Source organism: Stenella coeruleoalba, assembly GCF_951394435.1.
Source record: "Stenella coeruleoalba genome assembly, chromosome: 20".
NCBI lineage: Eukaryota > Metazoa > Chordata > Mammalia > Artiodactyla > Delphinidae > Stenella > Stenella coeruleoalba.
This window is the reverse complement of record NC_137166.1, coordinates 54,259,591-54,278,763: the sequence shown is the minus strand read 5'-3', so window position 1 is coordinate 54,278,763 and position 19,173 is coordinate 54,259,591. Positions and strand designations below refer to the sequence as shown.

At 41.1% G+C, this 19,173-nt stretch overlaps 1 protein-coding gene and 1 long non-coding RNA gene across 2 annotated transcripts in view; one reads left to right on the top strand and one right to left on the bottom strand.

The window, feature by feature from the left end:
• The window catches only part of LOC307178874, a 36,267-nt gene extending 18,820 nt beyond the window's left edge, over positions 1–17,447 (bottom strand). Inside the window, exons 1-2 of the long non-coding RNA XR_013825302.1 lie at positions 17,026–17,447; positions 10,305–10,372 (exon numbers count right to left, since the gene is read on the bottom strand). This is a non-coding gene — a long non-coding RNA (uncharacterized lncRNA). The remainder of the gene's footprint in view (positions 1–10,304; positions 10,373–17,025) is intronic.
• LOC307178861 (uncharacterized protein) overlaps positions 1–19,173 on the top strand; it is a 389,700-nt gene that overhangs the window by 49,577 nt on the left and 320,950 nt on the right. The window lies entirely within an intron of this gene.

Below are 19,173 nucleotides of genomic sequence, written 5' to 3'. Positions count from 1 at the left end.
GCTGGAGAGGGTATGGAAAAAGGGAACCCTACACTGTTGGTGGTAATGTAAGTTGGTGCAGCTACTGTGGAAAAAAGTATGGAGGTTCCTCAGAAAACTAAAAATAGAATTACCATATGATCCAGCAATCCCAGTCCTGGACATATATCTAGGCAAAACTATAATTCAAAAAGACACATGGGGCTTCCCTGGTGGTGCAGTGGTTGAGAGTCCGCCTGCCAATGCAGGGGACTCGGGTTCGTGCCCTGGTCCAGGAGGATCCCACATGCCGCGAGGCAGCTGGGCGCGTGAGCCATGGCTGCTGGGCTTGCGCATCCGGAGCCTGTGCTCTGCGGCGGGAGAGGCCACAGCGGTGAGAGGCCCGCGTACCGCAAAAAAAAAAAAAAGACACATGAACCCCTATGTCCATAGTACTATTCACAATAGCCAAGACATGAAAACAACCTAAATGTCCATCAACAGAAGAATTTATGAAGAAGATGTGGTATATATATACAATGGAATACTACTCAGCCATAAAAAGGAACGAAATAATGCCACCTGCAGCAACATGGATGCAACTAGAGATTATCATACTAAGTGAAGTAAGTCAGAAAGAGAAAGACAAATACTGTATGTTATTACTTATATATGGAATCTAAAATATGACACAAATGAACCTATCTATAAAACAGCAACAGAATCACAGATATAGAGAACAGGCTAGTGGTTGCCAAGGGGGATGGGGTTGGGGAAGGGGTGGAGTAGGAGGTTGGGGTTAGCACATGTAAGCTTTTATATATAGACTGGATAAACAACAAGGTCCTACTGTGTAGTACAAAGAACTATATTCAATATCCTATGATAAACCATAATGGAAAAGTACATTAAAAAAAGAATATATATATATAACTAAATCACTGCTGTACAGCAGAAATTAACACAACATTGTACATCAACTATACTTCAATTAAAAAATACTGATCATAGGGCTTCCCTGGTGGCACAGTGGTTGAGAATCTGCCTGCCAATGCAGGGGACACGGGTTCAAGCCCTGGTCTGGGAAGATCCCACATGCCGTGGAGCAAGTAGGCCCGTGAGCCACAATTGCTGAGCCTGCACGTCTGGAGCCTGTGCTCCGCAACAAGAGAGGCCACGATAGTGAGAGGCCCGCGCACCGCGATGAAGAGCGGCCCCCACTTGCCACAACTAGAGAAAGCCCTTGCACAGAAACGAAGACCCAACACAGCCATAAATAAATAAATTAATAATAATAAAATACCGATCATAAGAAAAAGAATAAAAATCTTATGATCATCTCAATAGATGCTGGAAAACCTTTTGATAAAATTCAACATCTATTTATGATAAAACAAAAACTCTCCAAAAAGCAGGCACAGAGGGAACATACCTCAACATAATAAAGGCCAGATATAACAAACCCATAGCTAACATCATATTCAATGGTGAAAAGCTGAAAGCATTTCCTCTAAGATCAGGAATGAGACGAGGATGCCCACTCAGGCCACTTTTATTCAACATAATTTTGAATAAATTATCACAACAATCAGAGAAGAAAAAGAAATAGAAGGAATACAAGTTGGAAAGGAAGAAGTAAAACTATCACTCTTTGCAGATGACATGATACTGTATATAGAAAAGCCTGAGGAGACCACCAGAAAACTACTGGAGCTCATCAATGAATTACATAAAGTTATACATAATTAATATACAGAAATCTGCTGCATTTCTATAAACTAACAATGAAGTATTAGAATGAGAAAATTAAGAAAACAGTCCCATTTACCATCACATCAAAAAGAATAAAACCTAGGAATAAACCTACCTAAGGAGGCAAAATACCTGTACTCTGAAAACTACAAGACACAGATGAAAGAAACTGAAGATGACACAAAAGGATGGAAAGATATACTGTGTTCCTGGATTGGAAGAATCAATATTGTTACAATGACCATACTACCTAAGGCAATCTACAGATTCAATGTAATCCCTATCACAACACCAATGGCATTTTTCACAGAACTAGAAAAAAAAATTTTTTAATTTGTATGGAAACACAAAGGACCCCAAATAGCCAAACAATCTTGAGAAAGAAGAACAGAGACGGAGGAATCATGCTCCCTAGGGACTATACTACAAGCTACAGTAATTGAAACAGTATGGCACTGGCAAAACAAAACACATAGATCTGTGGAACAAGAGAGAGAGCCTATAAAAAAATCCAGGTACTCATGTTCAATTAATCTACCACAAAGGAGGCAAGAATATAAAATGCAGAAGACAGTCTCTTCAAACAAGTGGTGCTCAGAAAACTGTACAGCTACATGTAAAAGAATGAAATTAGTACATTCCCTAAAACCGTATACAAAAATAAACTCAAAATGGATTAAAGACCTCAATATAAGACCATATACCATAGAACTCCGAGAGGAAAACAGGCAGAACACTCTGACATAAATTGCAGCAGTATTTTTGGGGATTCATCTCCTAAAGTAATGGAAATAAAAGCAAAAGTAAACAAATGGGACCTCATTAAATTTAAAAGCTTTTGCACAACAAAGGAAACCATCAACAAAAGGAAAAGACAACCTACTAAATGGGAGAAAGTATTTGCAAATGATGTAAATGATAAGGGATTAATATCCAACATATTTAAACAGCTCATACAACATTACATCAAAAAAACATACAACCCGATTTTAAAAAGGGCACAAGAACTATACAGTCATTTTTCTAAAGTAGAAATGCAGATGGCCAACAAGTACATGAAAAGATGTTCAACATCGCTAACCATCAGGGAAAAGCAAATCCAAACTAAATGATATCCCCTCACACCTGTCAGAATGGCTACCATCAAAAAGAACAGAGAAAGTGCTGGCAAGGATATGGAGAAAAGGGAACCCTTCTACAGTGCTGGTGGGAATTTAAAAATTCGTGCAGCCACTTAGCAAAACAGTATGGAGGTTTTCTCATAAAACTAAAGCTACAATTACCATATAACCCAGCAATTCCAATCCTGGGTATATATCCAAAAAGGCCCCAAAACAGTAATTCAAAAAAACACATGCACCCCAATGTTCATAGCAGCATTATTTACAATTGCCAAGATATGGAAGCAGCCTCGGGGTCCATCAACAGACAAATGGATTAAAAAAAATGTGCTGTACACACACACGTACACGTACACGTACACGTACACACACACACACACACACACACAGTGGAATAATAGTCATAGAAAAGAATGAAATTTTGCCATGTGCAGCAACATGGATGTACTTGAAAGGTATTATGCTAAGTGAAGTAAGTCAGACAGAGAAAGATAAATACTGTATGGTATCACTTATATGTAGAATTTTAAAATATAACAAATTACTGAATACAACAAAAAAGCAGCAGATGCAGAGATATAACTAGTGGTTACAGCAGGGGAGGGGCAATATAGAGGTGGGAGAGTGGGAGGGACAAACTATTGGGTGTAAGATAGGCTCAAGGATGTGTTGTACAACACGGGGAATATAGCCAATATTTTGTAATAACTGTAAATGGAACGTAGCCTTTAAAAATTGTATAAAATTAAAAAAATTTTTTTCAATTAAAAAAAGAAAACATGTCAGCACCAAATTTATAAGCTTCCTCAATAAAACATGTCAAAATCATATTTGTTGAAAGTGAATGAAGGATGGCACACACAGGATTAACAATGTGGCATGAACAGTAGTTTAATTAGTCTCACAGGTATGAGGTTGTGAACTTGGACACTGTTCTCCTTAGGATAAGTTCCTCCACCTTTTATTGCCACCTCAAAGTTGATGACCATATTGTTTCCTACCCACATTGTCACCCTGCCCTAGAGAGGCATTGTTAAACTCCACAAGAACTAGAAGGACAACTGGAGGTTCTTATCGGTCAGGGTCTCCTGATACTTTCTACCTTAGTTTCTTGGACATGCTGACCACTCTATCCAGTGGCTTCAAGAAACATTTCTGCATGTAGAGCAGGATAATATTGGAACATATTGTTCAGTGTTTTGCTCCAAGAATCTTCTCTTAAACAGTAAACCCCCTGCATCAAAGTGTCCACCATAAGCTGCCTATGAACTAAAGGCGCAAAGAGAGATTGAAACTTTAGACCCCTGGAATGTGTGTTTAAAAAACAAGTTTCAGGGACTTCCCTGGTGGCACAGTGGTTAAGAATCTGCCTGACAATGCAGGGGACATGGGTTTGATCCCTGGTCCAGGAAGATCCCACATGCCGCGGAGCAACTAAGCCCATGTGCCACAACTACTGAAGCCCCCACACCCTAGAGCCCATGTGCCGCACCTCCTGAGCCCCCGTGCTGCAACTACTGAGCCTGCTGCTGCAACTACTGAAGCCCACATGCCTAGAGCCTGTGCTCTGCAACAAGAGAAGCCCTCATACTGCAACGAAGAGTAGCCCCCGCTCGCTGCAACTGGAGAAAGTCCACGTGCCGCAACGAAAACCCAACACAGCCAAATAATTTTTTTTTAATTAAAATTAAAAAAAAAAAGTTTCAGAGGCAAAATCTTAGAAGAGAGAAAGAAGTCAGAACGACTAAGGTCTTTTTACGTTCCAGTACTAGGCAGAGAGCTGGAAGAGGGAGAAAAATACAAGATATGAGAAAAAAAATGACAGGGTCAAATTGTGGTCCTCTTGAGAAGGGGTGGTATGCTCCACCCACAGGCTGTAGGAGGGTGAACGCCTGAAAGACTGAGATATACTACCACGTAGCAGCTGGGATCAAAGAGGATCTCAGGCTGTAGTCATTACATTACTTCTGAGTAACAACCTCAAAATGTGCACCCCACTCCTCTTTACATACATGTGGCAAACTGAAAAAATGGCTCAGGAGCCTGAACAGGCAGAGAAGGCCTGACCCAGCCCCAGAAGATTCACGGCACCCCAGATACAGTGGAAGACCAGATATTTTCTCTATCCCCTGAGAAGTTCTCCCAAAACTATAAAATGTGGAGGAAACCAAATAGGTCCTGGGGTCAGAACTATAAGGGACTTAGCTCTGATATGTATTAACTGAAAACCAAGAGATGAAGGGGAAAGAGGGCTTTCCATCCCTCTCAAACCAAGACATCAAAATGGTAGGAGGGGCCAGATAGTAGAGTGTTATAGGTCATGATAAAGCCTTTGCTTTGGCTTTGAATGAGCTGGAGTACCATAGCAGAGTGCGAGTTTAAACTTGTATATATTTGAGTAACACAGTGATAAGGATGCTTGTGCAGGGTTAAATTTCCTTTGAGAACTCATATGAAATGGACTTTTATTTTCCCATGGTTCTTTCCCATTTGAGGAGAACTTCTCAAAGAATATCTAATGAAGAAGCTTGCTCTGTGCCCATCTGAGCTCTCATTTAAGTTCACATCTAAATATATTCTGACCAGGAATTCCCTGTCAGTCCAGTGGTTAGGACTCTGTGCTTTCACTGCCGAGGGCCTGGGTTCAACCCCTGGTCGGGGAACTAAGATCCCACAAGCAGCATGGTGAGGCCAAAAAAAATAACAACAGTAATACATCCTGACCTCTCTGTATTTTTCTGTATTTTCACTTCACTTTCCATAGATCAGGGCTCTTCCCCTTGTTCCATAGTGAAAATACTGTTCACCTCAAAAGAGATTTCAATTTATAAAAAAAAACCCAACATGATAATGCTATACTCAGTGCTTTGTTCAGCTAAGAAGAAAGGATATTATAGATGGATCTAGAAAAGTGTTTCAACAAGTAACCGACCGACTGCCTCCTGGATGTTTAGAGATGATTTAAAATGTGTAGACATCTAGCACCCTTCCAAGAACCATTGAATCAGACGCTCAAGAGTAAAACCACAGACTGCAATGTTTTTAAATTTGCCATAAGGCGTTCAGACTGCTAACAGTCTACAAACCACCACTAATCAAGCATGTGCCAAACTTCTGAAGAAAGGGGTACTGATACTGTATTCTATAACCTCAGTGAATTTGTTTATTATCACTAATGGTCTTTTTAAGGATTGTTCAGATGTTTTTACATATAAGAGCATGTTTTCTGTGAATATAGTTTGACTTCTTTTTTAATTTTGACTTTTCTTTCTTTCTTTTTTTGGGTCTAATTTATCTGGCTAGATATTCAGTAAAATGTTGACACATAGTGCCAAAATGCGTCCCCACACTTGCTTCTTCCTGATTACATGGGAAAGCTTTCCATCTTTAACAATGAGTATGATGTTAACTGTGAGATTTTAATAAATATCCTTTTTAAGACCAAAGATAATCCCTTCTATTCCTAGTTTTGAGTACACTCTGTTTTTGTCATACGGAGTGTTCTGTATATTTCTCTTAGGTCTACAGTGTTTGCTTGGTTTACAGTTTTGCTCAGTCCTTTATTTCCTTATTGAGCTCCTGTCTGGTTATTAAAAGGAGAGTATTGAGGGAACTCCCTGGTGGTGCAGTGGTTAAGAATCCACCTGCCAATGCAGGGGACACGGGTTCAATCCCTGGTTTGGGAAGATCCCACATGCCGTGGAGCAACTAAACCCATGCAACCACAACTACTGAGCCTGCACTCTAGAGCCCGTGAGCCACAACTACTAAGCCTGCACGCCACAACTACTGAAGCCCACCTGCCCTAGGGCCCGTATGCTGCGGCTACTGAGCCTGCAGGCTGCAACTACTGAAGCCCATGTGCCTAGAGCCCATGCTTCGCAGCAAGTGAAACCCCTGCAATGAGAAGCCCATACACCGCAATGAAGAGTAGCCCCCGCTCGCCAAAACTAGAGAAAGCCCGTGCGCAGCAACGAAGACCCAACACAGCCAAAAAAAAAAGTTTAAAAGGAGAGTATTTTGAGGTCTCCAACTATTATAGTTGAACTGTCTATCTCTCCTCAAATTTTGCTTCAAAAAATGTGGGGATTTGTACTTATGTATATATTGTTTACAGTTGTTTCATCTTCTTGATGAATTGACTCTTTTATGTATATAAATACATATACGTTACATGTACCTTATATATATATATATATATATATATATATATATATATATATATATATATATCCTTGAACTTCTTTGGTAACAATTTTATGACTTAAAGTTTATTTAATCTGACATTAGTGTAGCTAAGATTGGTAACTATTTCCACAATGTTTTTTCCTATCCTTTCACTTTCAACCTATTTGAGTATCTTAAATCAAGCATTCTGTAGAAAGATACAGTAGAATCATTTTATAAAAATTCTTGCAATCATTGACTTTTAATGAAGAGTTTGATCTACTTATCTTAAAAGTACCCAATAAACAAGGGAGGAATTACTTTTGCTATTTAGCTATTTGCTTTCTGTATGTCCAGTATTTTCTTGGTCTTGTAATTCCTCGTTTCCTTCTTTGTGTATGTCTGTACATGCATAACATTTTGATTCCCTTCATATTCACATTTCTGTATATGTTAAAATTATTTTCTTAGTGGTCACCCTGCAGATTATATATTTTATATATATATCCTGTCTCCCTTTATATTGTTATTGTCAAAAATTACTTCTTTATACATTTTGCATTCAATAACAGATTTATAATGATTGTTTACACATTTGCCTTTTAATTCAGGTTAAAAAATGAGTTATAAACCAAAAAATACAGTAATACTGCCTTTTATATACACCTATGTAGTTATATTACCACTGTTCTTTATTTGTTCCTGTGCCTTTGAGGTACTGCTAGTAGCCCTTCATTTTGGCCTGAAGAATTCCATTTAGTGTTTCATGTAGTATAAGTCTGTCAGTGTGAACTTCCTCAGCTTTTGTTTATCTAGGAGTCTCTAAATTTCATTATCAATTTTAAAGCAGTTTGCCTGATAATGAATTTTTTTTAATCTTTCGAAATTTAAATATATCATCAGACTCCTTCCTGGCCTCCACAGTTTCTGAGAAAGAGGCTGTTAATTTTATTAAGCATCTTTGTACATGAGAAGTCATTTCTGTCTTGCTACTCTCTACATTCTTTTTTTGTATTTTAACAATTGACTATGTGTCTTGCCCAAGCTCTCTATGAATTTATCATACTTGGAGTTCGTTGACTTTCTTGGATTTGCAGGTTCACATTTTTAATAAATTTGTGAGGTTTTTCAGCTCTTATTTCTTCAGATATTATTTCTGCCCTTTCCTGTTTCTCCTTTCCTTCTAGGACTCCTATTATGTGTATACTGGTATTCTTGGGAATGTCTCAAAAGTTTCTTAGTCTCTGTTCATGTTTCTTTTTACCACCGTTCTTCTATTCAGAGTGGATAATTCCAATTAACCTATGTTCAGGTTCACTGATTCTTTATTCTGATTGTCAATCTGCTGTTGAAATCCTCTAGTGAATTCTCAATTTCATTTGTGGTACTTTTCAGCTCTAGAATTTCTAATTCTCTTTATTGATATTTTCTGTTTCTTGAAACAGTTTTCTCCTACTTTCTTTTAGTTCTCTGTCCATGGTTCCCCTTAAGTCTCTGAGTACGATTCAGACAGTTGATTTAAAATCTTTATTTAGTAACTGTAGTATCTGTCCTTCCTTATGAACACCATCATTAACCCGATAATCATGCTCAACCTTCCGATTCTGGAGAAATTCTTAGAAATCTGTAGTAAAGTCGGCATGCTCAGAAGCAGCCACTGTGGCTTTTTTTTTTAAATAATAATAAATTTATTTACTTATTTGGCTGCATCAGGTCTTAGTTGAGGCACACGGACAACTGTTGTGGCACGCAGCCTCTCTAGTTGTGGCGGATGGGCTCTAGAGTGCACAGGCTCAGTAGTTGTGGTGCAGGGGCTCCGCTGCTCCACGGCATATGGGATCTTAGTTCCCCAACCAGGGATCAAACCTGCGTCCCCTGCATTGGAAGGTGGATTCTTAACCACTGGACCACCAGGGAAGTCCCGGCCTTTTCTTATAACAGTAAAAACTGTAAAGGACCCATTTATCTTCATTAAGAGAATGCTCCACTGAGGATACAAAAAAGAAAGTCATCTCTATGTCTGTTCATGAAAACAAGTCTAAGATACATGGTATGTCGATATTTAAATTTGAAGAATAAAATACCATAACAAAATATTTAGTAAAGAATATTTTCTAAAATCACATTTCCATATATAAATGTACTGCTGTAAGATCTGCACTGAGAATGAACTGTGGTTTCTGATGGAGACAGTAAGTGATGGTGTTAAGATGCGACAGGGAAGGGGATATTTTACTTCTTAGTCTCTAAACTGCATCGCTGTGTGAAGCTGAATTACAAAACTGTATCTATGAAGTGTTTAAAACAAAAAAATATAACACTGAACAACAAGCAGTAGAATTATAATTTGGCTCCAGTCTATCTGATGACAGAAATTTGTGCTCCTGTGTCTTGGCTAAATTATAACCATCTTTATCTAAAACACATGCTGGGACTTCCCTGGTGGTTCAGTGGGTAGTAAGACTCCACGCTCCCAATGCAGGGGACCCAGGTTCAATCCCTGGTTGGGGAACTAGATCCCACATGCATGCCGCAACTAAAAAAGATCCCACATGCTGCAACCAAAGATCCCGCATGCTGGAACAAAGATCCCACATGCTGCAACGAAGACCTGGCACAGCCTAAATAAATAAATAAATAAATCTTTTAAAATAAATAAATAAACAAATAAAACACATGCTGCATGAGAGTCCCTACATGAACAGGAGGGTCTCTGTAAGACGAACGTGCTGTGAATAATTTTTAAAACCCTTATTCTTAGATAACACCCTATTATTTATTTGTTTCTCAACTTCCCATTCTACTTTACAGTACTGGTATTTTAGAGTGAAAAACACTGATTCACTCCTTTTATTTCAAAGGCACTTATAAAATCTGACAAAGCAAGTTTCCCCATATCAGTCTTCCTTCCCAGACCTCCTCAGGTATCTGTGCACAGTAGTACATCACTTACACATGTAGTCGCTTTCATCCTGGTTTACGTGGAGATGAAGGGACACTCAGAAGGGTGCACTACACGATCCTCACTGCTCTACCTCATTGACACCACAGAGCCGACTCCCCATCTCCGATCCACACCTGAGTATAAAACCTTTCACGGATGACCACCTGAAAGGGGGCTCTGCCCAAGTTCCCCATCACTGGGTCACAGTGCCATGGAATCTGCAGGGAGGTGACAGGAGACTGAGGGAAGGCCCTGTGTGTAAGTATTTTAGACAGGAACCTTCAGAGACCGAGAAGCTCAGCGCGTCCAAAACGTGTCATTTTAGGAAGGAGAGAACAGTCCAGAAAGAGTATGACCTTCACCTGGGAAAGGGCCATTCCTTCTCCTTTCTCTCCTCTTCCTCTGAGCTTCTTTCTCAGGTAGGATTATTCTGTGTGACAAAAACACGTTCTTAAATGCTTAGAATCAACGTACCCCCCCCCCCGCCCCGCGCCACAAGTATACACACAGGGAGAACCTTAATACGGGGGAGAGAAGGGCCGCAGCAACAGGAGGGATGCAGGCAAACAACCTCCTGTAAGGAGCCCAGTCGGTGAGCCCGTCACCCACTTCTTCAGGAAGCCCTCCCTGCTGCTGCTGGAACGCCCAGCACTGCAACGGCGCCGTCCTTGTCCACTTGGCCCTCAGCCAGAGGCAAGTGCCTCGTCCCAGCCCCTGGCTCCTCCGACGAAGCCAGCATCCAGTGACTGGCTGATGCAGGATAGGATGCTTGTCCCATCGCACAAGTGGGAGCAACTCTGAAGGGCCACCCCAGCTCCAGAGCTCCCTGCTGAAGCTATACTGAAGACTTTAGATTTTTGTCCTGAAGGCGATGGGAAACCCTAAGAGGGTTTAATGCCAACAGATGACACAATTAAACTTAAGATTTACCCTGAAACCTGTAATTATACTTGTTTCTTCAACTTAATTAGTGGCACAGTATCTATTCTTCCAGGGAACAATGTATCATCGTCAATTACTCCATCCTTTCCTCTTACCTACATCTAATAAATCATCAAACGACACAGACTCTACCTTCTCAATAGGTTTCAAATTCATCCTTTCCTTTCACATGACACTTTCTACCCCACACGCATCCTCACGTGTCACTCAGATAATTTCAAAGATCTGCGAAGTTTCCCTTGCCTGTGATTTCTTCTTCCTTCAATCCATAATCCACCTACTTATGAGAGTTCACTATTTAAAATGCAACACTGACCTATTAGTATCTTGTTTTAGCCTCTCAATGACCTCTTCGTGTCAACAGGATCAAATCAAACTCCTTAGGAGAGACTATGTCATGAGTCCCCCGGTAACAGGACCCCTGCTTTGCCTGCATTTCTTTCACTCTCTGCGTCACGCTCTGCGTCCAAGCAACGTTACAGGATGCTAATATCCTCTTCTCCACCCTGACAATACACTTACTTTCTTTATTTTGGAATGCTGCTTCTCCTTCATTAGTTGTTGAATTAATATAAACTATTTAAATCCAACTTGAATAATAAAAATAAACTAAGATGAAATGGCTGTAAGAGCTGCCTCTCCTGATTCTTTCTCTTCCCCTAACGGTCCCATTTAATCCCACCCAGAAAGAATCATTCACCTCTGCAGTTTACGCATGCTTCTGTTATTTCATTTAACAAGATATGTTTAAAAATATTCACATATCTATTTTCCCTAAAAGAATGTAAGCTCTGTGTAACAGGGAACATGTTTTCCACTCTGGTAGCTTGCATTCGGTTCCACATGCTGGCAGCCACCTCCTGAGATCTCTTCTGAACATAATTTGAAAGCCCACCTTATGGTAACTGACTTACCCAGCTCCTCATCATTCGGTGGGGTCTGCTTATAGGCCATTTGAAACAAGGCGCTTGAGTGGTAAGACAATATCCTTTTTTCAAAATTGTATTTATTTATTTATTTGGCTGCGTCGGGTCTTAGTTGCGGCACGTGGGATCTTTTTAGTTGTGGCATGCAAAAGCTTTAGTTGAAACATGTGGGATCTAGTTCCCTGACCAGGGATTGAACCCAGGCTCCCTGCATTGGCAGTGCGGAGTCTTAGCCACTGGACCACCAGGGAACTCCCGAGACGATATCCTTAATCATGTAACACTTAATGAAAGCATAATTATTAGGAAAGAAATATCTGTGTTTCAGTGTCTCACTGAAAATAAGTTGTTGAGATTGAATGAGCAGAGGTATAAGTGCAGAAGCAGAAGTAAGCATACACCAGTTGGAAGATGTCATTGTGTTTACAGCAATATCATTTCATAGTAATATCATTTTATTATGAAGATCATTTTATTACCTTCCTACTGGATTACTAGTGCTAAAATTTGTCTGTATACCAGAAGGTACAAGGATGTGGCTCCCAACACGTCCACTGGTGCAACTTCGAGCACTATTTATTTATTTATTTTTATTTATTTTTCTCACACACACACACACACACACACACACACACACACACACTGTATTTTATTTTTACAAGAGATAAATAAACTGACACCAGGCATTGGAAATGGATGACCACAACAGAAGCAACAATGACTGCAATTACCAAACACGAAACACACTCACACTATGTCATAATATTGACATTCAGTCCAGGAATCCTCCACTGTAACAGCTCCTTTACTTTGCAGTGAAAATTGATTTGAATATTCTTTGCCTCTGAGTCCTTGTGGGATTTTTTTTTTTTTGATTCAAACAGAAAGTCACAAAAATTATAATCATCCTCATCAGTTCACTCTCAAGCACTATTTAAAAAGTGGATCTTATGCCAGCTGGGACTGGACCCAGGTCATTGAATATGAGGATATAATAATACCTAAGGAGCTAGGGTAGTCCATACTGATGAGGTATTTTCTATCTTCAACAAGTAGCCTTCTTACCCCCTCAAGGCAATCAGAGTAGGAACTGTTCTCCATTTGACTGCATTACCTGCCCACTCATCCTCTCGTTGATACTGATTAGCGTGGACACACACAGCAACACATCCAACACTACAAGTTTCCACATGGTCTAATCTTTTCTTCATAACCTCTGCCTTCAGTAAAACATACTGTGTATTTTTTTATGACAAACATCATAAGCCAATAAATATTGTTTCTTGAACTCAGTTACAGTGCTCCAGTGTTTATGTGAAGATTGTAATCAAGCAGTTATTCAGAAAGTTGTCTCAGGTCCTTTGGCCTGGTTCTGCTTTCTCATATAGGCATCCTACGTTGTCAAAGGTTCTTCCTAAAATTTGGCCCAAAGTCCAAAACAGAATATTCTATTGAAGAGATGAAGAACCAACCATCTGTTTTTATGATATTGATATCGAATGTTGCATTTATATCAATGTATTCTTAAGACACATTAGCTTTTTTCTATTTTTTTGAAGTATAATTGATGTACAATACATGTTTCAAATATACTAAACAGTGATTTGACATCTGCATACGCTATGAAACCATCACAGGTCTCAAAGAAAAAAGAAAAAAGATTTACCCCACGATTCATAGATAGAGAAAGAAGCTGATAGTCATGCCTCTTTCTCTGGGCTTATGCGCCTGCCTCTTTCTTAGTGGATTTCATTATTGTTGGAGGACTGGGATATGTTTCAAATTCTAATGATAACTGGGCACACATCCAAAAAACCTGCCAAATGCAAACACAAGACCAATTTTCAAAATCATTTCAGGGATCCCATTTGCTCAGACTCTGAAAACCTGGTCTGCTCTATCTTCTCCATGGTACAGGTGGCACATGAGACTCAGAGGGGAAGTAATTTTACCAAGTTACCCTGAAGAAGTCTGAGTTGAGTGAGCAGAACTGAGTGTAAGTGGTGGCCTGGATAAGTTTAAATACAAAGAGTTTGTCCTAATTCCAGATTAACTTCCATATTCCTGAGCAAGAGAAGCTTCTCTTTCAGGGGTTTAATCAAACCCAAACATTTAATTCCTCCACTCCCCAAAAAAACAGAATAAAAAATACAAAATTATAAATAGTTATTACTCCAGGAAACCATGAAAGAGAGTCACTTGTAGAGATGAACTCTGAGCAGTCTCTTCATCATGAACACATGGGCTCTGTTGGAACAAAATTCCACATCAATCCAGCCCATCCTGGGACATCCCTGGTGGTCCAGTAGTTAAGACTCCACGCTTCCACTGCAGGGGGTGCGGGTTCTATCCCTGGTCAGGGAACTAAGATCCCACACGCCGTGTGGCGTGGCCAAAAAATTAAAAACAAACAAAAAATCCAGCCCATCCTTCAACATCTGCACAGAAAGGATAAAGGGGATTAGAGGGGAGCATCTGCTTAGCTGGAGCCTTCAGCTCAGAGCTCACTAATTTAGCAAATCACTTAAGGGAAGAAAGCAGCTACTGAATGTTAAACTAGTTAAACTAGGTTTTGAGTGTTAAAAGATTATCAACATCCTTAACCGCACGCATAGTGAAATACTGTAAAGTTATTTACCAGACATCAAAGAATAGTTCCAAGTTAGGATAAAAAGCATATAAACCTCATAATCTAAACAATAAATTAGAGGGAAAACAATCTGGAAATTTAAAAAATATCCAGGGGGCTTCCCTGGTGGCGCAGTGGTTGAGAGTCCGCCTGCCGATGCAGGGGACACGGGTTCGTGCCCGGTCCGGGAAGATTCCACATGCCGCGGAGCGGCTGGGCCCGTGAGCCACAGCCGCTGAGCCTGCGCGTCCGGAGCCTGTGCTCCACAACGGGAGAGGCCCCAACAGTGAGAGGCCCGCGTACCGCAAAAAAAAAAAAAAAAAAAAAATATCCAGGGACCTCCCTGATGGTCCAGTGGCTAACACTCCGTGCTCCCAATGCAGGGGGCCTGGGTTTGATCCCTGGTCAGCGAACTAGATCCCACATGCCGCAACTAAGAGTCTGTACACCACGACTAAAGATCCCATGTGCTGCCACTAAGACCAGACGCAGCCAAATAAATATTTTAAAAAATATATCCACTGGGTTCTGAGATTAAGTTAAAACAAGTATGAGGATACATCAAATTTAGAAAAGGATGGCATGAGCCACAGTAGAAAGGGGGAGAGGAAAATAGTACTGTTAATAATAGCTATTTTAAAAAGCACCATGTGGTGACAGAAATTCTTCCCCCATTTTTTGAAAGCTAAGAGGAGGACGTGGAATTGACTGAGCTAAGTCTCTGCCCCCTGGATCAACAGGGATTGTGAATGGAGTTACCATCTGATACAATAATTGGGAGCAAATCTGGGGGGCCACCCCATCTCCAGAGCTCCCTGCTGGAGCGATATTGAACAGTTTGTCCCGAGGGTGATGGGAAACCATAAAAGGATTTAATGGCAAGAGATGACGCAATCAAACTTATGATTTACTCCTGATACAGACAAGCTGAGAAAAAGGTATGCCTCCAACTCTGGGCCTATGCCCCTGCCTCTTTTTTTAAGTGTTTTTTCATAATTGTTGGTAGACTGGAACGTGTTTAAAATTTCAGTTATAACCGGGCAAACTGGTCTCCTCTATCTTCTCCATGTCACAGGTGGGTACACTGAGGCTCGGAGGGGGAGAAATTTTACCAAGTTAACCCTGAAGATATCTGAGTTAGGTGAGCAGAACTGGGTAGAAGTGGCAGCCTGGATAGGTTTAGGTAGAAAGGGTTTAAATGTCCTAATTCCAGATTACCTTTCATATTCCTGAGCAAGAGAAGCTTCTCTTTCATGGTTTAATCAAATTCAAACGTTTAATTCCTCTTTTCCAGAAAACATTATAGTCAAAAAATATGAAATTACAAATAGTTATTCCTCCAGAAAAACAAGAAAGAGGGTCACCTGTGGAGATAAGCCCTAACAATCTCTTCATCATGAACACATGGGTTCTGTGGAAACAAAGTTTCACATCAATCTAGAAAAGGCTGGAACCTGGGGCCCCTGACTACAGTGCCTGCACCTGGACAGAGGTGTCCTGAACAAGGAATACAAAGAAGCCATAAGGCACTAAAAATAACTGCATACATGCACAGCTTGGGCAAACAGCTTATGAACAATAAGAAACAAAAAGGCCAAAACCCAACTGCCACTTCTGAGGTGCTGAGAGCAAAAGCAGGGTACTGCACATGATCCCTGCACCCAGCACCACCAAGGGGGTGGGCAGACCACCCAAGCTACACCTCAGGCCCGACCCACCGATCTGCCCCTACCCTCACCCCCTTTAAGGGACCAGCTCGCACCACACACCCCCATCAGGGGGCGAGCAAGGGCACCTGTTTCTTGTTCTCGTTCACTTGTGCCGCAGCACGAGTCCCAATAAAGCTTTGCCTGAATTCTTCGTCTGGCCTGTTATCAATTTCTACTGATTAGAGTCCAAGAACCCAGGTCAGTAACAAATCCAGCCCATCAGTTAACTGCACAGAAAGGACAAAGGGGACTTGGGGGGACAATCTACTTAGTTGGACACTTAAACTCAGAGCTCACTAGTTGAGATCACTTAAGGGAAGAAAGAAGCTACTGAATGTTAAACTAACTGGTTAAACTAGGTTTTGTGTGTTAGAAGGTGATCAACATCCTTACCACATGCACAGTGAAGTTATCTACCACATATAAGAGAATAGTTCCAGTACAGAATACAGCAGAAACCTCAGAATCTGAACAATGAAATTTAGAGTGAAAGTAATTTGGACATTTAAAACATACCCAGTGGCTTCTGAGATTAAAGGTAAAACAAGTGTGAGGATATATCAACTGTCATGACTCAATGAGCCATCAAAGAAAGAGGGTGATGGCAACAGTACTGAGGAGTGGGGGTGGGGAGGGAGCCGGGAGTCACACAAAGGTTTGAGAAAGGGAGTCAGAGTAGGAAAACGTCGCTGCAGGAGGCCAGTGTCTCTACGGACCGACAGCAGAAAGTTGGGGCCGGCACCTCCTCAGAGCGATTTAAACCGGAACCGGACCCACACTCCCAGGACCGAACAGAGTCTTCTGCCGACGCCGCGAGACGCGAAAAGGGCGGACTCAGAGCGAGAGCGACGACCGCGTTCAGGGTGGTTTAACTTACCGGGACACCCCCGAAACCGAGGTGTGGAGAAGCGGGGCCTGAAGATTGCATAGCGCCGTTAGTTTCGGACCGAAAAACCGAGACTCACTCGCGAGAGAGCGCCTCTTATTCTGGGTCTGCACCTCACTGCGCCTGCGCAAGGAGGCGGGTCGAGGGCGGGGCCACTAAGCGGCGCGTCAAAGGACGTTCCGGTGGGTGGAAGCGGTGTTTGATGGCTGGGCGCAGCCTGTGGACGCCGGGTGTGGCCTTCGAACCCGCACTTGGGAGATTCTGGTCTGTTCCTCTTCCCAACGGAGAGGTTCTGCTTCTCTACTTTGGATCCTTTGAACTGGTCTGGTGTCCTTTGGAGCCAGGCTAGGTGCAGAAGCGGAGAGGTGAGAACGTTCTGCGAGCAAAGACGAGGGTCCTCTGAGCCGCGAGGCGCTGAGAGCTCTGGGACCGGGGGAGGGGGCGGGTCTCGAGGTTGTGGGCGGGGCCTGATCCGGGAACTTCTGAGACCCCAGGCAGTTAATACGTTCTTATTAAGCGAAAGCCTGAGTTTTAGAGTAGGTGATGGAAACTGGACTGTGACAGGAAAGGCAAAATTGTGCCTTGCGGAATGTGCCATTTTGCACTCACTTCCCTGCAGAGCATAATTTTCACTTCTGTTCGCCATTCACTTGGAGGCATCAAAAATCACTGAGGAACACACACACAAAAAAAAAAAAAAAATCACTGAGGAAAATTTTCAACCCCAAACCTGGCATTGTCTAAGGGGCTCTGTTGGAGGCTGTGAGCAAGTAACTGGCTACACAGTCAGGTGCTTGAGAACCATGCTTTACTGAATAATTCAACCGTATTTTTTTTCCTCCTTCTTCATATTGTCTTTTTTTTTTAACATCTTTATTGGAGCATAATTGCTTTATAATGGTGTGTTTCAACCATATTTTATTTTTTATACCCTTTGACCGTTATCTTGCCATACGATGTGATGAATAAGACCCTTTCTTATTGTGACAGGAATTTCCATTTCCCGAATATTAATGTCTCCACTGTAGGTTTTGCTACTTATTAACTTTTCATGTGCACTTTGGCATATTTCTGAATTTTTAACTTCATTGATCTACCAGTCATGAATAAACAGGTCTCCTACGGATAGCCACTTTCTTTTGGCTTCTCTTTTGTGGCTATTCTTACTTGTTCTTTATTCCGTAAGATTTTTCGATAACATCACTAGCTTCAAAAACTGTCTAATGTTCAAATTTTCAAAATTAACATACATTATCTTTTGAATTTTCCTTGGTGTCATTATATACTGACATTGGACTTCAGTCTAATTCTGTAACTCTGGAAAACAGCAAAGGTAAAAGGATTCCTTTCCCCTTTTAACAGCTTACTAAGAACCACTCTTCCCCATTAGTTTCCAATGAGACTTACGTTGGCCCCTTTGTTTACTTAGGAACCATCCAGATACAGACCCTCCAAAATCCCACCCTTTGCCTTGTCAACGATTACTGAATTGTTTGTCCTCATTGATCACTCAGAACAATGCTTGTAAACATGATTTAAGCAACATTTACTTACGTTTTTCTCCTCTCCCAAGGCCCCTGAATTTTGGACCACGCTTGAGCACTGTAATTCAGAAGAAGCCTGTTGCCACACCATCCACTCCCAAGAGTAGGTGACTTAAGGGTAGAACGTTCCCTGATCAACTGTGCGTCATGCCACCTGCTCATTTATTCTGAATATGGGATTTTCTCCCTAGACTTGTTTAGCCCTCGGTATAAATGAAAAGTTCTTTTCTGTCTGGTTGCTGAGACTTCGGATTTTGTGGTTGCAGCACTCTCTCTACTGTCATAATCCTTTGGAATAAAATCTCTTTACCTAAATTTGACAGTGGTGAATATTTTAGTTGTTCCATCTGTGCTCCAAACTGTATACTCTTTAGTTTTCTAGCGCAGGGTTTAATATATATACACAGGTCAAACAAGATCATTGTGTTTTCACATTTTGACCATTAATAATTTGCATCTGTTCCTTAATATTACCAGAGACGTTTCAAAATCTATTGTGATTGAGGACATGTCCTTTTCTTGTGAATATGTCCATTTTGCTGCCTTGAAATTGTTATTAAAACAAAACACACCAGGAACAAAATGGATTCATGAC